Source organism: Xyrauchen texanus, chromosome 33 (assembly GCF_025860055.1).
Source record: "Xyrauchen texanus isolate HMW12.3.18 chromosome 33, RBS_HiC_50CHRs, whole genome shotgun sequence".
NCBI lineage: Eukaryota > Metazoa > Chordata > Actinopteri > Cypriniformes > Catostomidae > Xyrauchen > Xyrauchen texanus.
The window spans coordinates 15,867,342-15,892,973 of NC_068308.1; the positions used below are offsets into that span (position 1 = coordinate 15,867,342).

Consider the following 25,632-nt stretch of genomic DNA (forward strand, 5'->3'; position numbering starts at 1 on the left):
TAATCCTACCCTTACCCCGCTCCTTAACCTACCCGTACCTCAAACTCAGTAGCAGTGAATATGAATCTTGTGAGAATTTTGCCAAAACACATGTAGTTACACAATAAGTACATTGTATTTGATGTATTATAATATTAGTACATAGTAGTTAAAGACATTTAATATTAATATAAAGTGGGACTGGTAAATTACACTGTAATGTGGAGCCTTTTTGCTTGGAGACAAAGACTATGAGCATCTGTAAAGTTATCAACTATAGACAAAAAATAATACTCATATGAATCAAAACAATGAGTCAGGCTTTAAAAGTGACTGCCTAGATTTTTCATTTAGTCTCTGTAACAATAATAACAATGAATATGTAGATGTTTAAGATTTTGCCTTGTCTTTTGTATATCCTATATAAAATATAGCTGCAAACCTTTATATAAAGTCTACATAAAATTTTACTAACAGACCAAATTATCTGTATTTACTTTGTTTATGAATGTTCCTGGTCTTATTGTGCAAGATCCCTCATACCCTTTCACACCTTCCTTCCAAACACTTGACAACATCATGGAATGTAACACCCACTTTTAATGATCCAATCAATTCCTGATGGACACAATCAAGTCTTGATTTTAAGGGTGAATAGGCTATGTTTAGCTAGCATTTACTGTACAATCAGCTATAGTAGTTGAATGTATTTTACAACAGCAGCATTTATATTTTAGTACTTTTTTAATACTGACCTTTCTGTATGTATGATTTCAAAGCATCTGATCTCCTGAGTGAAATATATTAACGCATTCTCCTTATTTTCCCTTTACAACGTTTGATGCCTTGTCTCACCACACCTTATTTGTGCCACTTTCAGACACATTTGTGGAAAGGTTATGGTATCCAACTTGGTTCTTTCTCTTCCCTCTTTTTGGTTGTTACATTTGATACTTCATTATTCTCTACTTTAAGAAATCAAAACCTCAGACCAGACCTTAGAATGTCACACCAGGACAACCATCAAACAATAGAGGGCACTCTTTCTCTTCATCCAACCTGCTGCATTGAAGCATCACTCCAAAGCAGCCACTCTCTTCCAGTCTATGAATTCATTAGGGAATACGTCCTCCAAGACCAATGTTCACTGGATGTTGGGAGACCAGGTGGAGCTTCAGTGTCCTAGCACAGTGGGGTGAGTCTGGTCTCCATGGTGTTAGATCTCCATGTCCACTGGTCTCGCATCCCCTGTCTTTTGTTCCTTCACCCATAGCTCTCGATCATTCACAGGGTCTACATTCCGAAGCAGTTTGTCCACTGGCTCTATGGTCTGGACATACAAATGCAAGTTGTCTTCACTCATGATCTTCATCAATCTAGTTCAGCCTTTAAAAAACAAGCAAGAATAGGGTTGGTTTAACTCACGCCTTGGTTGAACATGTCTGTCTCGTGGTCGTAATGTTGTGTACTGACACAGGTGCTGTCTGATCATCTCCACTCGCTCCACCTCCAGCCTCTCCAGCTCCTGGATGTTTCAGGGGAAAAGACATCAGTCAGGAATAGGTTCAGGGCTCAACAGTAAGGCTTTTTTCTCCTGGCACATTCAAGCCAGTAGTTCATATTTGTACTGGCCCTGTCAACTTTTTTATTTCCCGCCCTCGAAAAATTATGCATTACCTTATTTTATTTGTCAGAACAAAATATAGGTGTATTTGTTTAATTTGTTTTCTTTCCAAAAAAAGAAAAACCTAATAAAAAAAAAAATGTAATACAAATAATTTATTTGATTTTTGACTTGTGATTACAGTTAAAACATTCTACAGCTATATTGTTATGATAGCTATAAATTCTACAAACACACCGATGTATCAACCTAACATTGGTATTTTTCTCAAAACCTAATCCCCAATGCAATAAAAGCATTTATTGAAACCAAGCTGCAAAAACGCCTCTTTCTCTTCTTCTGCAACTTTCCAACATCATTTGGGGGCTCATTAATTCATTACCGCCTCTACAGCAAAAAACATCAACGCCTACTTTACATCATCGCATCCTTGGCCTCGCCCACTGGGGCTCAGTTTGTAAACAGAGTGAGAGAGAGCAGGACTGTCAGGCCTAGTGTGGCCTAACTATTACTGAACACCAAAGGGGACCCTTCTGGTCTATTTTGAATTATTTTTGTTTATAAACACGCACTAGACAGACATCTTAGACAGTTTTCCTGTATCTCGCATGGAGACCCCATTCCACTTCATTCAGCTGTGCTGCATCTTGCTTTTTTGAGCACAAATGCACCCTGGACATGTGCTTCCACCCATCTGTGCTATTTTTATGATGCATTTCCAGCACCATGCGCATCAGTGCAGAATGGTACTCTATGTGTGTGCGCGTCTTGTTTCACCTTGCTTTGTGGACTATGTATGTGCATCATGTGTCTTCAGCATATTTCAGCATATGTTTTTTTTTCGGCTCATATCAGTGTGGATTGCTTGTGAACCAGTCATAATATGATTCAAGCTTTGCAAAGAAACTGTTATTGAAATATGGGACAGCTAAAAACACTATTGTACCCAATCTCAAAACCGTAAGTAAACAGTTTCATTAAGGAATGTTTCAAAGTCAAGACTGTTTGATAATTTATGTTGCTGCTGTGCTTGAGTGAATGGTGTTTTATATATATATATATATATATATATATATATATATATATATATATATATATATATATATGGATGCAATATGTTGGGTGTGTGCTATGTTTAAACCCTGAAATTCAGTTTTATAATGTTGTGGAGCTTGTTAATTCTCTTCGATTGAGTTTCAAATATGGCTGTATTTGAGGGGTAGCACAATGTTAGCCAATCATAACAGTGGGGGTTTACATAGAAGTTTAAGAGGCACTGTGGCCAAACCCAAGCTTTTCAGACAGTGGACCAGAGACAGAGTAGAAAATAATCATATATTACAAAATTATGACTGTTTTGGTGCAAAATAAATAAATACAAATAAATAAAAACTTTACTAACATTATCAGTGGACCCTAGGGAAAATAAAAATATTTAAAAAGAATTGACTGACAAGAGGCTATTAAGAATTGGGTTAATGTGAGTTAATTATGTGCTTTTTTGTTTCAGTGTTTTGTTTATAACTGAGACCTGTTACTCTGCAACATGGATGATATGTAGAGATCAGTGATTTGAAACAAGGTAGCATAAAAATAGAATCACCAAACTATCAGTATAGGCAGACGCAGTTCTAAATAATCGGATATCGGCACACATTTTGTATCGGTGCATCCCTACTAAATGTATATTTACAACAGTTATTTCCGGTCCTCGAATCTGACCCCATCAGCACTCCGACGCTTCACTGTGTGTGTGTATCACTCCGCTTGTGTTCAGTGCTGTTCTAAACTAAAGTGAAAGAGCAGTGTATATCTGTTAAGAGCTATGGTTTGTCTTTTATTTTTTGACATTACATATGTTAGCCAGCAGGTGGTGGCAAAAGATAATTTTTGTGTGTAATCAGACGCGGCATCAGCCGATTTTGCCGGGGCTTCAGCCCCGAATGTTTTGAGTGTAGCCCCGAATGTATTTTGAAAAGTTGACTGACAAATATGAAACCGGACAATAGCCTATGTAAACCCCCGTAATCATAAGTTGCCTTATTTCATTGTGCTTTGGCTTTGCACATACTGCATACAGCCTGTAAAATAGACATAGGTCTTAAAAATAATCTAGCCTATAGTCTCTAATAAGTTTCTTTGTTGTCGGTAGCCTATGGGCTACTCCGTTTCTTCCTCTCTGTTTAATATGCAGCAGGTAGGGGAGGAGTTGTCATCAACTAACGTTACTTATTGGCGAGTTAACAGCAGTTAGCAGGAAAGACAGCAAAAATGAAGCAAATGAGGCTATGGGGATTTTTCCAAAAAAGAAGTCAGTGGGTAGCCAGGAACACTAGTTTTATCACACTAGATAGCTGTGCAGTGTGTAAACCTCACTCTCCTGACCTCAAGAGGTGCATTAGTGACTGACACTAAAGGCTGTAGCCTCCTTGTTAGCGCATACATCTCTGAAGCCGGAGACGTCGGTTCGAATCCCGTCCGGAGTGTACTTTTCTTGTTTATCATGCGTCGTTTTCTCTAAGGATAACTAATAAGCATTAGCATAAAATGTATGTGTGACTTGTTTTGTGATATTAGTTTGTAGTAAATATACACTTTGATTTGATTAAATGGTTTTGTAGAGTGTAGCAAAGATGAGCAACAGACTGAGGAGCAGCAGCAGCAGCTGTGCCAGAATCAGGCATGGAAACTGGTAACAATTAATCAGTCACTTTACTTTAGAGAAAGTTAAAAGTGAAACATTGTTTATCCCAGTGATCCTAATGAAAGGATTTTGACAGATGAACATGGAGAATTATATACAGTTCGATGCCATGGTGTGTCAATGAACTTAGACTAAAGTCATTCATGTATTGCTTTAACTTAGGATCTTATACATCATTTTGACTATTTACGTAAAAAAAATATATATATTATGTATATTAAATGGGTTTTTTTACCTCACTTTACTCACTATAATATAACTCTTTTGTGATGACTTTATGGTAATGTACATGAAAATTCAAGAATCATGATAGATCTTAGGGAAATCCCACTGATCTGCTCTTCCCAATACATTTAATTCAATGGTATTGGTCCACAATTTGAAATATGTAGCACTTGATGAATTAGTTGTTTGAAGCTGATTTGCAATAAGTTATGTGCTGTATCTGTTCTTTTGCATCACAGATGATTCAGGGAGGAGAGAGGATGTTGAGGATAGTACTACAGTGGAAGATTTAGGAACTGTAGAAACAGGCCCAGCCAGAGCAGAACTCAAAGAATACCCTCTCACCAGCTTTGAACTACAGAGAAGTGGTTGCTAGTGTGAAAATAAAATTGTCTGGGCTAAGCCCCGGATGTCCTTCAATGCTGGAAACGCCTCTAGGTTAGGTGATGTGAAGTGAATCTGTGTCAGCCAGTGTCTATAAAACAGCTCTTTGTAATCGCTTTTATTACTACTATTAAAGCTAGGAAATGGATTTAAATTAACAACTTCAGCATTACGGCTCATCACAGCTGAGAGACAAAACAGACTGATTAACTACACAAGGGGTGCTGTTTAAAATGGCGGAGGACATTACGATTTATATAGTGATCGACTCTTGTGGACCGGCAACCGCGGAATAGGGTGAAATAACCCAGATTGGCCTGTGGCCTCGTGCTTGCGGCCAAATCACAGCAGTACTGATGTAGGGCCAAATCACACTCTTGCTCGTGTGATATTGCTTAAATATATTTTTGCTGAATTATGATGGCATACAATGTAACACCAAATATTTTCAAATATTAATTTTGTGATAATGCCCAGTTGACTCTAAATCATAACAATGCTTTCCAAACAAATGGACATGACATATTATTAAGTGAGAAAAGAATGTGGAATGATACCAGAGACATGAAACTAGTCCAGCTATGTAGGAATTCTGCTGCCTTAGAAAACACTAAATTAAACTGTTTAGAATAGAAATATTTGACTGCAGAATGCCTCAACTGACCAATCAATCAGACAGCTGTGTACTAATTTGCAATAATGACTGTCTGACTGTACATTATCCCCTACATATTCTATTGTTTCTGAAAACATGACAGACTCGTTATTACCCAAATGACTGCAGTTGCTCAATGCATCTCAATGTAAGTGGTGACGCTCTCAGGCTTACCAGACTTGTGGTGACCATCTCCTCAAACCACTTGGACTGGGACATATTATAGAGGTCAACACATCGCATCAGGTCATCCCCTGAGGATACAGAAGGTGTTACATGTGTTATAGCAGAACATCATACTTTCACTAAAACAACCATTAACAGACGACTAGTAGCACATATTGAATTTTTGAAATGATTGCCAGTAACACTAGATGGCACAAAAAGCTGTATTTTCTAATGTCTTTTAGTTACACAATTTCTTCTTAAGCTATTTCTTAGGCTTTAACAAACATGGCTCAGGCAAGTACTTGACTGTCAGATGAGTTTGTCATTATTTTTTGCTATTTTGTTTAATACTGCTAGAGCAGATATTACACTCAACTTTTAATAACAACAGAGGTTACATCTCTTAGTTCTCCCTTTCAAAAAAGGCTCCATTTCACCCCAAAGACCATATGTTCTCACTTACAGCTTGATTTTAACCTCATCAGACTATGTGATGTCATCCATTTGGACTGTGATCCCAAGTATTATTCACCAATGTCTCTTAGGTTCTCTCTATGCTCATGTTCCCATGCACTAAAACAATCTTTGGCCCTGCATTTTTCTCTTAGTTCATTATCTTATAATAAATCTAAAAAGAGATTGGCCACATTTTCCTAAAAGATTACATTTTCATTTATTTATTTGCCATATGCTCCTATCCAAAGCGAATTACAGTAAATGTATTGTACCCAATATATGAGTATGTGTGTTATCTGGAAATCAAACACATGACTTTAGTGTTGTTAGCATAAAACTTCACATGCATTACCAGTTGTGCTACATGTACTGTACTTTAAGGTGGAGTAGAAGATGACAAAGATGTGCCATGCCCACTGGCCCCATGACAATGAGTTAGATACTGTTCAAAGATGCTATTGAAAAGGACAGTTGAAAGGCTTGTAGATCAAGCTAGGATCTTGATGATGCCACCAACCTGCCTGTGTGGATTTTCTGCGTGCTTTCTTGATGTCCTCCTCGATCTTGCTGTTCAGTTTGATCTCCATCTGCTGAGTTTTTAACTCTAGATCCTTCTGCCGATCTACGAGAGCTTTACGTGCCTTTGAGTATTCAAGAAGTTAAGATTACCACAATGTCTTATATGCATTACATGCATCTTATAAGCTAATATGCATTTTATCAATACTACAGTACATCTAAAATTGAACTAGATGAATGTGTTCAGGGACATCTGGAGTATGTAGTGATCCAGATGCTTCTGAATAAATTATAGGACTACCTGTCATTCTACAGCGATGTGAATGATTGAAGAACTTCAAAGATATATATTTGTAATTATTTATGGCAAAAAAATAAATAATGAAAAAACATTGTTTTAACAGTAGCATGTTGAAATCTAGATGTTTAAAATATTTCACAAAGTGGATGCTGTTGTTTACATTATGTTTCTAAGGGATATTTCACCCTAAAAATGCAAATCCTGTCATCATTTACACACCCTCTTGTTGTTCCTAACCCATATGAGTGTTTTTCTTCTTTGGATCACAAAACAACATGTTTTGCCAATTTTGCCTATTTGCATATTCAAACTTGGTGCATCACAACAAGTCATAATATGGAAAATGTCACCTTTTTTGTTTTCTATAGAAGAAAGACAGCCATAAATGGGTTTGAAATGACATGATGGTGAGTAAATGAGAACAGAATTTTCATTTATGAGTGAACTAACCCTTTAAAAGATGTAGATCTGATGATATTTTGTTTTTTCATTAACTTGTTTTTGTTGCTTTGGCAGTGATAGTCCAGATTCTCTACGAGAAGGTCAAGGGTGTGAAGGGCAAAAACATGAGATCATATGTTGAACTTCAATGGGCAGAGACTACTGCTTCCAAAAACATGGTGGACTTTTAATAATGCATGAGAAATATCCCTGTAACTTTAGAAGAGCAAAAGGAGGCGGGATCAGCCAGGTTATGGCAGACTAAATGTGGTCACATATTCATCAAATATATATATATATATATATACACACACACATACAGTTAATTGTCAATAAACATTTTCAGTGCCATTTGTATGCAGTCAGTTTCCCAACAACTTATATAATCGATAGGATACTGAACTTAGTCCTATTATTTGATAGATTTTACTCTGTTTAGTGTAATGTAAAAACTAAAAAATCAAAGTAAACCAACAAAATGAAACAAAACAAACCAAAACAAGAACAACAAAACAAAATAAGCACAATGGTCCATGTAACACTTTACAATTAATGTTTAAGACATTATGTGACTTTAGAAATTATTTTTTGAATAATTGACTCATGACCAATTTTCTATTTTTCCATATTGTGTGTTTTGCTATTTGTGCTGAGGGCTGTACCATTACCATAGGGGTGTGGGTTAGGGAACAGACTGCTTATTACTACATGGACGTTGAGGAGTTTAAAAGGCTAGCAGGGGTCACAACCTAATTATTATTATTATTATTATCATTACTAATAATGTTTTTTAATGTATTAAGGCCTTTTTACAGAGCGTATACTTGCAAATTACCAGGTCCACTCCTTCTTGTATGATATTCTCTGGAAGAAAAGTGCGGCATGGTGGATGGATAAGTGAAGAACTTAAATTCCCCAAAATATTCCCATGTAAATTCCTTGTAAAAGTGGGTCACGCTAATAGTTTATCCACTCTCTTGATATTGCCTGCGTGCCAACCCCTCTGCATTGCAAAGGTGGCATGTGTGCCTTTGGCAAACCTTTTAAACTACTACTCAACGTACATGCAGTACTTTCCCTAACCCACACCCCTGTGAAAATGGTACAGCCTACAGCGCAAATTGCAAGACAAAATGTTTTTTATAAAAAAAAGTACATTATTAAAAAAAATATTTCTAAAGTAATACAATTTTCCATTCTTGAAGTAACCAGAAAAATAAAAAATAAAAGTTTCAAAATGTTTTTTCCATTTTTGCATTTGGATTGGTATGGTCTGAAAAATGAATTGTAAAACTTTACACGGACACACAACAAACGACAATTATTTTTTTAAATGTCTGTTTTTTTTTATCAGAATAATAGAGCATTTGCATGTTCCCATTCTTCATCATTACATTTAAACTGGTTAATAGTCATTTTCTACCTACAATTCTATCTAAATTTGTCTTTCATTAAAATTAAAATAGTATGTTCTTTCTGTCTATGTAGTTTGTTCTTAAATGCTTTATGGATTTTCTGAGAAAATTATAAATATATGTGATGACAATATTCACCTTCTCCACCGCAGCATATCGACTGGCTAGCTGCTTCCTGAGATCTGCCATGTGATGGTCAAATTTTTTCATGTCTTTTTTAAAGTTTTCCCGAAATGTTAGGAGGGGCTTCTCCACCTCACTTTGAAGCTGGTGAGCAGAAAAACATGAACGACAGTTTGTATCAGATTAATCACAGGTAAAAAGAGCACATACATGCAGTGATTTCAATAGTTATTGAAGTGTGCTGCAAACCTAACCAGCAACTACATCCAAAAACACAAAAAGAGCTGCTTACATAATGTCTAACATTTTATTGCCTCAGTGGGTCTCAAATACTCCTATGAGTAATGCACACCATAGTTAAACATTGAAAACAGCTGGTTGGGGAAAGGGTCCGTGGAGAGCGTGTAACTCTACCTTACTGTTTTAAAGTACGAGTGCATGAGAACCCACAGCAGCCAGTGTGTGGAACATCTGCTTACATATTCTTTAGAGAGCAAAATATTACTGTAGACCACATTCCTTTCAAACCAGCTGTGAGTATAGTCCCAGGCCAACTTATTTTACACATACAACATTTATAGTGGGTGAATGAAATCCTACAAGCTTGTGCATGGGCTAGAATTAAAGATTACAACACCTAATATGTTTGAGCAAACTGTAACATCTGGAAAAGCTAAGAAATGTGCAATTAGACATTTTAAGAGAAAAAATAACATTGTGGACTCTAAACAAAAAGCTAAAGAGCCCTTTCAGGGCTGTAAACAATTCATTATGCTGTTGGAACCTCTTACCTTGGAGGAGAACTTGAGATGAACTTCTGCTTCATCTGCCAGGCTTTTCTTCAGCTGGGCCCAAGCTTCTCCAAGCGTGCTGAGAGGAGATAAAAAGGGCAAGAGTGTGATATTTGTGCTGTATTTAAAGGCTTATTAAATCAATAAGCCACAAGAAGTAGTGCATAACAGTGATTTTACCATGGGTAAGGGGTGTTCTTAGTTCTCAGTTCTTTAAAACCCCTTGTGAACTTTTCCTTCTCCTCTAAAAGGCATTACAAATATGTTTATGAAAGCTTAGATCATCTGTCTATAAAATCTGGGGCCGATGTTGGGCACCTAATCTGAGAGGATCAACCTTGACTACTTCATTCCAGAGATTTTTCAGATGTTTTCTCAAAGGCATTTTAGACTGAGCCAATAGCACCCATGAGGCAGGAGTAAGGCCTTTCATTTAGGTTCAATGCACTGATTCAAAGGAGCACTTTGAATGGAAGACACGTGTGGAATTTGACAATTTAATACAGTCCGGTACAGACAGCACAGACCTCAGCACCTGCACAGTCTCATGCATGGTAAGAACCTCAGAGTTTCTGAGTCAAAACTACAAGATTCAATATCAGTATTTTTCCTTACTGTTTGTAAAGGAATATACAGTGGCCCCAAATAGTGTTTGGACACTTAAAAATTACTAAACGTCATTGCAATATATACAAAAATTATCAAAAGCTTTTGAGTTGTCAAACGTTACTGGAATATGTACAGAATTAATTAATGTGTTTAGGTACTGTAAAGATACATTTTGATAACAACTATACTACACTGTTACTCAAACATTATTTCACTACAAATGACTAATTACTTTTCTAATATTTTAATTGGATTACTTTCCTGATTACTTTTCTCAGTTTCAAAATAATGTCTATATTTGATTGTTTCACGCAAGTCATACTTAGCACCTCACGTTTCTTCCTTACATTCGTGTATTTGTTTTAATGTATTATACATAAATAATATTATTTTAGAAAACTGTGAAATCCAAATAATGTCCTTAACGAATGTAAATCTTGTACTTAAAAATAAATTAATTTATTGATGGTTAGTAACTGTAATCTGGTTACAAGAATTTAAAATGTAATGACGCACACTACTTTTGACTTTAAATGTAATTTGATTACAGTAACTAATTACTTTGTAATCAGATTACACCCAGTCCTTCTCACCACACATAAAGTGACCACTCATTTTGGTTGCAGACCAGAATCAAACCTGCATTTCCCATTTGAGCACCATAGCTCATTGTGCATGGAGCATGCATGCTTACTGCTACACCACAGCTCAGAAAAAATGCTCAGTGATGTGAATGACCATTTGGAAATAATTTACCCTATTGTAAAATACAACATTCTGCATAGATAGCATATGATCAGTTACCAGAGGCTCGTCATGTGATGCCAAATATGCATAGCCAAAGGGTCACAGCCTGCAATTCTGCAACAATGATTTCTCCGTGGCAATCACACAAATGATAAATTCAGGAATAAACAAGAGGTTCTGAACACAGACGTAGGAGCTTGCCAAAAAACAATGGTCATTACAAATGACAACACAACGGGGGTTGAGAGACCGAATAATGGCAGGATTGTGCTGGCTGTCTTTGGGAGAGGGTGGGCGGCTCGCTATGACATTGTCTACATTGTATATGAAACAATTAGCCTTCTCTACCAGACTGGCTCGGCAGCTGAAAAAGTCACTTTCTGTTGTGCTGAGTTGTATCTTGATACTGGGCAGGAGGAATAGTTCTGCAAACCCTATAGATTGCAGCAACTGCCTGTTATTTACAAGAAAATAATTCCTGAAGGTCCCGAAGAGAGAATGGAGAACATTTGTCTGCAATAGGGATGGGCAATACCACTTATTTTCTTTTCAATCAGATACCAAGTACTTTAAGGCCAGTATCGCCGATATCCATACCAATAACGATACCTCTAATGAATAGAATTTTTACGAATTATTTGGATAAAATTAGTAACTTAAATTATTACTTTTTTATTATTTTATATATTTATAGGCCTAAACAGGAAATGATTATGCTGCTTTGTTTGCCCTTTAAAAATGAGTAAGTATAAGCCAAATATAAAACCTCAGAATTAACCATAGATATTATTATATGGTTACTATTACTAAAATCAATTTACAATATGCATACTACAGTAATACACCATGGTTATTTGTATCAAAAGGAAAAAAAAAGTTTATTAAAATTTGTCATGGTTACTACAGTAATGGTTACTAGTCATGGTTAATACAACATTACTACAGTTAATCCACGGGTATTTTTCATCAGGGTATCATTTATTAACGAGGATTACAGATTATCAATGTTTTAACAACTCTGAATTTAAATAAACCTGTAAAAATGGTCAAACTATCCAATTATAATACATGTCATGTCTAGATTTGTCCTTACTTAGTGTGGATAACTCCAGATGCTGTTTTTCTGTCATTACTTCAGGAAAGCACTGCTCCCTCTCTGAATGAGTGCTTAAAAGGGTGAGCACTGACTGATAGTGTATTTGAGCATTTCTGCACTTCAAGATGAGCGCAAAAAAACATTGTTCCAATACTATGCAACTATTCGCAAATATATATATAAAAATTTCCAATTCAAAGCTTATGAGAGGCATTAATATACATTTTATAGGATCACTAGTTAAAAGAAACCCATCAGAATCGATATTCTTGATACCAAATCAGAATTATCGATACTTTAGTATCGATCTGCCCATCCCTAGTCTGCAAAAAACATTTTTGCAGAATAATAAGCTCTATAACGTCCTTCAATTGCAAAATGGTTTACTTGTTACTAGGAATTAAAGGGATTTTTTTAATGGATAGTTTACCCAAAAATGAAAATAATTTACTCACCCTCAAGTTGTTCCAAACATAAAGGAGATGTTAGACAGAATATTCGCTTCAGTCACCATTCACTTTCATTGTTTGGAAAAAGATGCGGCAGAATTAAATTTTGGGGTAAACTCTCCCTTTAAGAGCTTTACATCCAATTGTTTATGGCCAGTGTTAATCAAGCAGATAGATACTGTATTGGAAACATATTTTTTTCTTAACATTTTTAAAAAAGCCATATTCCTCTAAATGTCACTACATTACACCAAATGTTAGCTTGAAAAATATTGAGTTTGTAGAGGAGTAAAGAGAGTGTGTTATTCCCTGTTTGCTATTTGTGACACTTTTTTCATCCAAACTTTTTCTGAGGATACTTACCCCTCCTCCTGTGCCGCGAGTGGGATCTGAGAGAGCTTCGACAGATTCTTGGCATACTCCTCCTCAATCTTGATTCTACAGACATAAAATAAAATTGTTGTTAAAGTGTAGGGTGAAAAAACCTTCACAATCACAAGTGGATATATGATACATTTACAAAAAACAAAGACACATCAGGGATGATGTTTAATCACAGATGTTGAGTCCTGAATTTCACACACTAAGGTCATTTCCTTCCCAGACTGGAAGCGAAATGTTCTACATCAGGGAAAATGACACTTGTAATTCAATGAGCACAGATTTCTGTGCAAACATGTCTATGAATTAACCCATTTAAGGCAGTAGGAAACTAAAGTTTTCCATTGGTTAATTTTGTGAAGTGACGATCTTAAGAAGAGCTTTGACAACTCATTGGATATTGTTTCATGTACAGTGGAAAGAAAAATACATAATCTGTTTTATCTAATAATACAAAAATTATTGTATTGTTATTGTACATATTAAATACATAATTCAAACATTCACAGAGTAGGTTGGAAAAAGTATGAGAACCCCATGGCTAATAACGTCACCAAAATCTAATTAGAGTCAGGAGTTGGCAAACCTGGCATCTAATTGATGAAACAAAATTGAAGGTGTGGGTTAGATCTACTTTGACTTATAAAAAGCACTCATAAATGTTGGGCCATGCCTTGCAAAAAAAGAGATCTCAGAAGACCTATGATCAAGAATTGTTTCTTTTCATAAAGCCGGAAAGGTTTACAAAGTTATTTTTAAGAGCTTAGATATTCATCTGTCCACAGTTAGACAAATTGTCTATAAATTGAGTAATGTGGCTACTCTCCCTAGGAGAGTGGCTACTCCGCCCAACTAATATGACTCAAAGGGCACACCGCAGAATGCTCTATGAGGTAAAAGAAGAACTGTAGAGTGAGATTTAAAGACTTGAAGGACTCATTGGATCTGTTTTACTTCTCTATTCATGAGTGTACTATACAGAAAACATTAAACAGGCATTGTGTCCATGGCAGGAAAACATTGCTGCACACCTGAAGTTTGACAAACAGCACCTTGACAACCTCATCTGATTATGACACCATTTCACTTCTCATTTCTATAAAGCTTTAGCCATTCATGAAATACAGGAAATGAGCTTGCATGTGCTACATTGTTTTGTTTTTATCAACATCAAGGCAACAGAACAAACAGCTCATATCAAGATATTGGGCAACATTACCCTTTTGAAAATCTACCATAGATCTTGCAATAGTAACCATAGTGTAACTGTGGTGTTGGTAGTAAGACCTTAGTAACCACTGGTAAAACACCCCATTATATCATTAAAAACGGGAGCCAGTGTGTATTCTGTTTCATACCTCTCCCGCACAAACTCTGCCATCTCTTTTTGCATCTGTTTCCCCTTCAGCTGTTTTTGGAGCAAAACTTCAAATCCTGAGATGGTGGCGTTCCCCTGCGAGTCCTTTTTGTCTGCCTGGATCGACAGATAAAAAACAAGGGACGATTCATGTGCATAGAACCATGCTAAAGCTGTAGATTTGTTAGGAACAAGGATTTAGAAGAATATTCTAAAATCACAACTAGAAACATACCATCAGGCAACATAAGCAAAACCAGATTATTACAGATGCTTTATGAAATGTATGCAGTTAAATATAAGAAAAGAGATGTAAAGCAGCGGTTGTCAACTGGTTTTGCTTTAAGACGTGGATTTTACACTGGACATCATCACTGGCGACCCAACACAATACCAAACACGTTAACCATATTTCATGTTGTTTGGATATATATATATATATACTGTATATTCTTTTAACATAATTTAGTTAATAGTTTTCGAGGATGAGGGCATGTCACACAACCTATGCATGTTGGCATGTCCCTAATTTGGCTAGCTTCTACCAAGTGACCGAAGAATAGTTGCCAAAATACCATAAAGAGATGCATTGCCTTTGAAGTCGACATCAAAAGATATGGTAAGTATTTTCTCCCTTTTAAAATTTACATAATTATATGGTTAGTGGCATTGTATTATTTGCACTTAGCATTGATTTTTACCTCCTGTCTACGACCTTGTCAGAACAGACCTGCAACCAATTTTGGGGTTGTGACCAACCAATTGAGAACCATTGATGTAAAGTATGTAATTTGCACTTCAGTCCAATTCAGCTTTAAACAGAAAAACATTGAAGTGGTGTTTGTAAAGTTTTCTTCGAATGATGCTACCTCGCATCTTTGTGATTTTTTGATGATTGCAGAAGTTCTACCTTACCCAAAAATAATCGCAGTAGCTCCACTCATCTGGTTTGAGCAGCTGCTGTTCAGACATGTGCAGAGGAAGAGGGAACGTCACACAGTTGATCTACAGAGGGAGAGAAAGGGAATCATCCAGGGATATCAGCTCTTAGCAGGATGTGGAAGAAAAGTATGGTATGCCCAGAAACTGGCCAGAGAATTTCAACCCATGACAGTTAAACCTAAAGTCCAATTTGCATTATCTACATCCATCTGTTTTTCCAAAAACAGATCTATTACGTAAAATGACTGCATCCATTTCAGTTGGACTAAAGCATTTAAATGACATTGTAAAAAGATGTATTATTGTTTGTCTGACTGAATCGATCAGTAAGTTGTGCGTGGATCACAGAGTATAGCATGAGCATTCGCATGCTGTGAGTCTCTGCGGTGTCATGCACAACGAGCCACGTGATAAGATGCACGGATTGACTGTCTCAGAAGCGGAGGCAACTGAGACTTGTCCTCCGCCACCCGGATTGAGGTGAGTAACCACGCCACCATGAGGACCTAGGAAGGAATGGGAATTGGACATTCCAGATTGGGGAGAAATGGCGATAAAAAAATAAATAAAAAAAAAAACAGCATTTGCAAACTATTTTACTTCTTGCTATTCATCAAGAAAAAATTGCAGGTCGGCACTTTTATCCATCGAAACTTTAAGATTTAGGCATTTAGATTTCAGAAAAAGGCTTTAAAAGTTGTTTGGAACAAAATTTCTAATGTTCGATTGAAATTTCGGTCAGCACAGAATGACTTTAGCAGAATTTTTTGTCCTACTGTTGTCGAATTCACGGTGTGATGAGTATGTCTGAAAGTAATTTGAAAGGTGGGAAAAGTAATTACATTTTAATGAAAGATTAAGTTAAGTAAATGGGGTCAATTATGATTTCAAGTTGACTTCAAGGTGCACTAAATGGTGTACTCGAGTTCAGACTCAGACTCAAGTCCAATCTTGAGTCCAATTTTTAATGGACTTGGACTTGTCACGGACGTGGATGGATTTTTACTCAGACTTGACTCGGAAAATCTTTTTAGAGTCCAGCCAAGTCCATTTTATTTACGATGCATTTAAAAGAAAAAGAAAACATTTAAACAATAATAAAATAACAAAAATGAGAAACAAATAAACACATCTCTGTCTGCTGAGTCTACTGACAGGTATGCAGCCAAAGTACTATACAACTATGGTGCTCTGAAGTGACGCTTGCGCGTGCAAGGACATTTCATTTTACAAATATACAGTATCTTGCTTTGATACCTCTAGATTAGCCTATTGATACTTCATCATTTCCTTTCCTTGTATCCTTTACTCATTTCCTAAGAGGGTAGAGCAAGGATGCAAGTAAAGGAAACGTCTAGGTTACAAGTATAACCCCTGTTCCCTGATGGAGGGAACGGGATGTTGTGTCAATTGTATTGACACAAGGGGCTTCTTATGGGAGCCTAGGATACCTCTGAATATGGAAAAGGACACTGAAAAATTGGCGAACAGAATGTGAATGTCCAGCCCCGGACATACGGGTATAAAAGGCGATGATTGTGCATCTGTTCAGTCAGGTACTGCACTGAGGACCCGAGAAAAAAAGGTTTCGTAACGTCTCGTTCCCTCCATCAGGAAACAGGAGTTACACTAGTAAGCTAGACGTTCAACTTCTGTCATTCACTCAACGTTGTGTCGATTGTAGTGACACAAGGGGCCCCTATTCAATAGCGCCACCTACAGTGGGGCAGTGGTGGCTCAGTGGTTGAGGCTCAGGGTTACTGACCAGAAGGTCAGGGGTTCAAGCCTCAGCACCACCAAGATGCCACTGTTGGGCCCTTGAGCAAGGCACTTAACTCCAGAGCTCCAGGTTGCTCTGGGGGGATTGTCCCTGTAATAAGTGCATTGTAAGTCGCTTTGGATAAAAGCGTCTGCCAAATGCATAAATGTAAATGTACACTGAACCGTGTTACGTGATCTGCTGATGATGGTGCAGCAAGCTATAGCGTGCCAAAGGAGCATGAGAATCATACTGCATGTAAACTTCCCTAACGCCCCACTAAGACGTAATTTTTTTTATTAGGTTCCCGGCATCCGACCAAGTTTTTCCCTTGAGGGGTGGGAACAAGCGACATGACGAGCATGGGAGCAGGCAGCTCCAGCCACGGCCCTTTTCTCTCTCTATGTTTCTCCTCATAGATTGTTAGATGCGGCTGTAGCTATCTAGCTATAACATGCATCGGGGAAAGCATTCTTTTCCAGTCCTATTCTTTCAGGGGGAAAGACACTGCGAAGACCACATCCTGCCCAGGCTGGGGAGGTGAATATGTGGCAAATACATCACATGGGCCTGTTTCACCACACATGGAAGTGGCGTTGTGGTAGGTCCTGCCTAATGAGGGAGGAGCTCTACAAACACGGCGACTGAGGAAGTGGGGACTGTCCAAAGGAGATGCGGGTCCGCCTGACAGAGGGACCGTACCACATAAAACACATCACAGGGGGTTACTATGTTAACCGGCAACTATGGAGCACCTATTCCAATACAGAGCAATAAATACCCTTAGTGGGTCTTGTCGGGAATTCCTCTGCTGAATTCGCGAGCCAGAAGGCTGGGGAGGAAGAACATCCAGGGAGCGTGAGTATGAGGACTCACCTGGGAGTAAAAGTTCTCATGTTTGCCTCAGTGGAGGGAAAAGGCGCTAGCGCAAGCGGTATACCCGGTCAGTTGTCCCAGTTGACCTGACAAAACACAGGAAGAAACCGACTCAACCCGGAGATTGTAGAATCTCACAAAGGTATTGGGTGTTGCCCAGCCCACTGCTCTACAGATGTCTGCTAGAGAGGTGCCATTGGCAAGTGCCCACGAGGATGCCACACTCCTTGTAGAGTGTGCTCAAAACCGCAAGCCTCTGTTTGGAGACAGTGTTCTCTTTTCGCTGTCCACCAAAGCAAACAAAGAGCTGCTCAGAGAGTCTAAAGCTCTGTGTGCGGTCCAAACATGTACGCAAAGCACGTACCGGACACAGCAACGATAAGGCTTGGTCTGCCTCCTCCCGGGGCAGCGCTTGCAGGTTCACAATCTGGTCCCTGAAAGGTGTCATAGGGACCTTAGGCACATAGCCCAGGTCGAGGTCTTAGGATGACATGAGCATCTGCTGGACCGAACTCCAGACAAGTGTTGCTGACAGAGAACGCTTGCAGGTCTCCAACCCTCTTGATGGAAGCGAGCGCAATCAGGAGGGCCGTCTTCTGGGAGAGGGCACTTAGCTCAACTGACTCTAGCGCCTCAAAGGGGGTTCTCTGAAGGCCCGTAAGGTCCACGGAGAGATCCCATGGGGGGAAAAGGCATGGCCTGGGAGGATTCAACCTCCGAGCGCCTCTTAGAAACCTGATAATCAAGTCGTGCTTCCCTAGGGACTTATGGCACTTTTCCACTGCACGTTAAGGTTCGACTCACTTCAACTCTGCTCGCTTTACTTGTCTGAGCTTGCATTTCCACTGCAGTTTAGTGCAGCAACAATGTGGGTGGGATTATAGGCTGATCGTCATAGTTGCGCCACCTCTACTGCCGTGACATCATCTTAAACATGTCACAAACGGACCAAAACAATAACACAACTACTAGCTGTTAGCTACTATCTCATTGTTTTGCATAAAGCTGATGTTGCATGGTGATTTAGAGGTGAGTGGAACAGTAATGAGTTTCTCAGCTCGCTGATCACACAACTGCTCGGCTCCGAATAAAGAATCTGACTGAACAGATGCACGATCCATGTCTTTTATACCTCTATGTCCAGGGGTGGGACATGCAAATTCTGTTAGCCTATTTTTCATTGGCCTTTTTCATCTTCAGAGGTATGCTAGGCTCCTGAAAGAAGCCCCTTGTGTCACTACAATCAACAACTTCAAGTGAGTGACAGAAGGGGAACAAGAATGCTCAATTTCCTAAATGAGAAGCAACCTATATGTATAATGAAACAGCTTTTTGTACACCAATGTTATGACTGGTGTTCTTCACATGTGAGTGAGATAAACATATTTGTCAAAAGTGCTGTTTATTTATTTCTTTGTAAATCTTTTGGAAAAAAATCTAACTGCACCTTTAACAACTACTGTAAAAGGTTTCTTTCTTAAAACTGCATGTACTTGCAATGGAAGAGCAATGTGTGCAATCTATCCCTGTTCTGTAAACAAACTAAATAAGCATTGACATTTCAAGCAATAGTCTTTCAGAGAAACAGCTGTTTAGCAATTACAACTCTTTGTGGAGCTCAACCAGCTGCTTATGGACTTTCAACAAAGACATGAGGACTTCTGTGGTTAGTCCTGTAACGCTAATATTTAAGGCACATTCATTTTTCTGGGTTTTGTTCTTTAAATTGCCCATACCAGTTACCCTACCAAAGATAAACACTCCTTGTGTACACCACACTTTTTTAATTTTTTTTCATCAAAAACACAAACAGCCCTACTTTATTTATCTGAAATGAATTGCATCAGCTGCTATGAGGTCATAAGTTGCCCCTCACAAGAGTAATTAATCATGTGGATATGTGGAAAGGTGGCAAAGAAAAAATCCCCTCGGTTTGAATGTGTTGTCAACAATTTGGTCAAAAATACAATCACTCTAAGTTGCCTAATAGTTTAATTCTGCCCAGCATTCACATTATGGCAAATTAGGAAATGGCTCAGAATTTGCCTCATTTTGCAACTACAGTCTCACTTCTGGTTTTTGTTGTTTCTCTTTTAACTGCTATGCACTGGACTTTTCTCGATTTATGAAACAAGTATGTTCATTCACTTTTTGCACAATGATTGTTCACCCCTAAAATTCATAAAGTCATGCAGGTTTGTGAGAGAGACTTGGTTTCTAAGGTATTGTGTTTGGGTTGGAGTTTGGTCAAGTCAAAGGTGTATAATATGAGAGGAGAAGTGCAGGGAGATAAAAGAAGACAACAAGTAGTCACCTCTGCACAGCTAGACAATGAGATGTTTATATAACAAAGTGTGACACACAAGAAAAAAGGGCTAATAAAGCAAACACAAGCTGAACAGACATCTACGTCATTGTCAGTGTGACGGAAACTATCGGCTCAGTGTGTCAGCAAATATTAAAGCAATGTGAAAGTAAGTTCCTTCTGGTTGCAATGTGGGCTTTAATGAAATAGGCTTCATGTCTACCCAGTGGGAACCAAAAGTTAGAGATTTTGAAAAAAAGAAGAAAAAAAAAGGTCACTTATTAATACGGTACTCACATTTGTGACCATGTTACCTTCTTTGTACAAAAGGTCAGATTTCCTTGCCTCTACTGAAGTATACATTTTCAAATCATGCTGAGATAATGTCAATCATCAGGTTTTGTGCAAACTTGTTGAGTCAGCTCGAGTGCATGCTGTCAAAATGGGGACACAACGAATTCGAAGAAATTCTTAAAATCATATGCATTTTTCATTGTAACGTTTCAATAAAATTGTTATGCTGATCATATAATCATAATAATACATTAGAAAAGAAGAGTTTTCACTAGTGGTCTCAGACTTTTGGACCCCACTGTAGGAAGTTCAAGAAATTTAGGTCCCAATGCCTCATCAGCTTTCGCATTAACTTTACTTTATGAATTATGAACTTTACTTTATGAACTTTATGCATCCCTTTCTGGTGCTAATGTAAAGCCTATGTCTGAAAAAAGGATGAAAACAAACTCAAATCAAACTCTGGCTGTCCTTGTTCAATCTAGTTGGCAAACTTGCTTTCCCTGAGTTGTCCAAAGCTAATTGTAAAAGACTGGTGAATGGTAGTGTGCACCCTAACTAACCCTTGGTCAAAGCATCCTTTGTGTATTTTGTGTGTTGGAAGGACTTCACATCTTAAGTGTACATGAATGGATCTGACAGTTGGCATGGGCCAGTACCCCATTTTGTCTGCTATTCAGACAGTCTTGAGTGGAATGTGTTTCTGAAAAGGCAAAGAAAGAACAAAGAGCTAACAATAATCCAAAAGGAATTAGCATTGGAGTTAAAGAGGGACAACAAGGATGATTGGATCTGGGATTATTCAGTACTTAAAAAGCCTTGCTGTTTTGTGACTGTTGGTGACGATACGTAGTCTAATAGGAATTAGAAAATACGATGTTGGGTTCTAAAGTAGGTGTCAAATAAGAAACAATAAGAATTCCCCAGCCTGAGTTTGATGGGGGTAGGTGGCGAGCAGGATGAGTCCAATTGGCGACTGGCAGAGCAAGGCAGGGAAGATAAGTGGTGAATGAGTTCCACCTATGTGCCACAACGGTCTCACGTTCCAGTGAGGGGTGGCAGGAGTATTTAACGAGAGGAGACAGCAGCAGACAAGAGAGAGAGACACACAGAGCTGTGTGTGTGTGTGTGTGTGTTTGCCACGTCTGTGGGGAAGCAGCATGTGAAGTTGTTTTATGTTTTATTTAAGAAATAAATGTCTAGCCATGTGTTTGTCAAGCCAGTACCAGCTTCCTCCTTTCCCATGCATTCCTTGAACTTCATTACATGTGTTTAATGTAAAAAAAAGTTCATAAAAATTCACTGGTTTTCTTCAAGTAAAAAACAAATATTTAATCTAAGTTGACCGTACATATAAATCAACCAACCAACCATCCAACTTGCTAAATAATAAACTAACAATTTGTTTTCATTTGTCATTTGTAAATCAAATATTTTAATCTTGCAGTGAAAGTAGATTTCACAGTCTAAACTAAATTTACCTGGCAAATTAGGTTACACCATCAATAGTCATTTTTATAGGTTAGATAGCCTTTCCAGGTATAAGATAGAATGAGGTCTAAGACAGGTGTAGCAAATCAGAAATATTCATATTGGAAACTAACTAACTAACTAACTAATCAGTTTCATTTGTTATTTGTAAAACAAATATGCTAATCTAGAAGTAAAAGTAATTTTCCCAGTCTCTGTGTTTGAATGTATTAGATTGTAACAGTTTGCGTTTCAAGCATTTTACACTTGACATTGCTAACCCAGGGTCATCCTTAACCCTAGGTAAATGGAATCATGGGTTATCTTGCTTTGTGTTACACACTGTTCATACTTTAGACTGGGTTAATAATTAATCCTGGTTATAATGTTTTTAAAGGGATAGTTCACCCAAAAATGAAAATTCTCTCACTTTCAAACAATTGTTTTTAGAACAAGTACGAGTACTGAGAAGTGACGAGTACTCACTGATACCAAGTCCGATACCTGTTTTTTAATCATAAAATTACATTTTTTCATCATAACGGTGTTTAAATAAATCAATTAATTAATTAATCAATCAAATGAAAGTATAAAAAAAAAAAATGTCAACATGATATTGTATTATTTTTTTTATCAAATGAAGTACTTTTATACAGAACCTCAAAGCATAATCTAATATACATTGGAGTTTATTTGATCAATTAAAGTGCTGCACTCCAGAGCATCACAGATAGAAGATGTTGCCTAAACATAATAAAATCACTATTGATTTATTTGTATTATTATTAGTTGTAGTAGTAATATAACAGTGAATATTACACTTCTGTCATACCTTTTTCATTTAAATTTGGCTTTATTTGGCAGAGCTTTTATTTTGAAGTGTTTCAGTGTTGTTATGACCAAGTAGCTCTTACGTTGTGACGAGCTTCCCACTCCGGAAATGCCAGTCGCTATGTGACTCAAAGTGATTACTAAATGGCAAAGGCTGCTATTTAATTAAATAAATATGCACTCGGTTTGTGTCTTGTGCTAAAAAGTGAATTTGCTCTCTGTTCACTGTCATCTGCTACATAAAGAGTGCTCAAAGCACATTACTGTGTTAAAAATGTACTTGCAGCTAGCATCAGCACAACACTGTCTCCATACATTCACAAGAGCTCACATTTGCAGCGTGCCACTTATGCATCTATATATTTATATAATTAAATAGCAGCTTTTGTGGTAAAATAATCTCACTAGGACATGACGTGATTTTAATTTGAGCGCTGAATTATAACGTAATGACATTTGTACATCAGTTTTTGGTATCTGAGCATTTTTACGAGTACGGGTACTTTCAAGCTCCAAAAATCATCACATAAATGCAGCATAAAAGTATTCCATACCACTCCAATGGTTTAATATATGTCTTATGAAGCAACACAATTCCTTTGGGTGAGAATTTTTTTTTTTTACCATAAATCTCCACTTTGATTTTCACTTTCAGAAAATGTTTCTGGTGTTTCTCACCCAGACCTATTATATTGCTTCTGAAGATATGGATTTAACCACTGGAGTAGTATGGATTACTTTTATGCTGTGATATTTGGAGCTGCAAATGTCTGTTCACCATGAGATATTCTTCATTAAATCTTTGTTTGTGATCTGGGATGGCATGAGGGTGAGTAAATGATGAGAGAATTGTTTTATTTTGGGTGAACTATCTCTTTAGATTTCACACTGTACATTCGTCAACCTCAGGTTAACATTTTTATTTACATTTGTTGTGTCAATAACAATGATTCGTGCAGCTCATTAAGTAGGGCTGGACAATTAATACAATTATATTTTCAATTCCAATTTTGGCTTCCACCGATTATGAAAACAAGATAATTGAGATAAAACGATTACTGTGCCGCAATCCATTTCTCAATTAAAACACCCCCGTGTTATATCTTCAAAGCATCCTTTATTAAAGATCAAATAATAAGGAAGCGGGTTATGAAAATAAACTCTGAAAGTGGTATTTCTTTGTGCGGTCAGCACCATGTCTATGAGTTGCGTGTAGTGACCAGGGAAGTGATTGAATCTTCCTGGCTGATGCACACTCTGGTGCAGAGATACTCGTCACTTGCGCATGCTTGCTGCAGCTAGATTATAACGTGATGGCTCGCGACGTAGTGAATCATAATATATGTGGAGGTGGTGGCGTAGTGGCTAAAGCACAGGGCTGTTAATCAGAAGGTCTCTGGTTCGAACCCCACAGCCACCACCATTGTGTCCTTGAGCAAGACACTTAACTCCAGGTTGCTCCGGGGGGATTGTCCCTGTAATAAGTGCACTGTAAGTCGCTTTGGATAAAAGCGTCTGCCAAATGCATAAATGTAAATGTAAATATGTGTCACGTTCACTGTGTGTATCTTATCATGAAGAAAATCGGTGATTAAGAATAGAAAGTTAAAGATGAGAGAGTGTAGTCTTAGCCCATTATACACTGAAACAAAATACATCTTTTTTGGCTTGTTTTCCCAAATAATATCTAAAACTCCTTTAAAACAATGTACATTTACTTTTGGAGCTATACTGCATAACAAAAATATAATAATAATCAAACAACCATAACAAGAAAACAAGAAACCACTCACTGCTCTTGACTGAATAAATTCAGTAGCTTTAAAAGTATTAATGTATTATAATCTTACAATACACCAGTAGTAGTTTTATGTTGCATTTCATTCTGAATGTTTACTTGAATACTTGATAGCCTACTACTGTTAAAACTTTTAAAGCTGTTAAAAAAGCGCTGAATTTTTGTTCTATTGTTTTTAATCTATTTCTATTCATTGCTGTTTTTTATTGTTATTTTATTACTGACTGTTTACTAGTCTTGAATAATTACTTAAGAACTTGAAACCATTCGTTTCAAAATTTCAAAATTACACGTGAGAAATGTTGCTTTACCCAGGGGTTAAAAGCAGGGTTTAAAAAGACGATTTCTCAGGGTTAAGTGCGGTTTGAAAAGCCCTTTTACAGTATGTGTTTATTACGGAATATCTCTTGTGAATAGCTCTTTGTGAGACAATGATTCATGTAAGTCTGAGAGTCTAGAGGTGGATAATACCAGTCTATCCAGGTTTCACAATACAAACAAAGTAACAGTATTCACTTAAGAATGCAGTCCATTTAATTTATAAATGTAAGTTCAAAAGACTTTTCAGTCTAGTCTTCTGTAAGAATGTACACAGTACTGAATTGTATGGACAAACTCGACTTGTATTAACAGTGACACTTCAAATGAGGTTAAGATCTGCTTCTTATCAACTTGTAGTGTGTATCATAAACTTTACATAATAACAACTGTTTTTGCATAATACAAATCTGTTTTACAAGGTTAATATTCCTCATTGTAATATACTGTCAATACATAGGCCAGATGCTTGGATCGTCAAAAGAACATCCTTTAATGTCTCATAACCATCTAATTAATCACATTACATGTAACCTTATTGACTATACAGCTACAGAGAGCAGTCAACTGCTTTATTTGCTCAGAGAACACTGAAGGCCTCTCTTGCAATGTGTC

At 37.3% G+C, this 25,632-nt stretch overlaps 1 pseudogene; it reads right to left on the bottom strand.

Moving 5' to 3' along the window:
• Positions 1-1,178: 1,178 nt before the first annotated feature.
• The window catches only part of LOC127626540 (growth arrest-specific protein 7-like), a 55,056-nt pseudogene continuing 30,602 nt past the window's right edge, over positions 1,179-25,632 (bottom strand).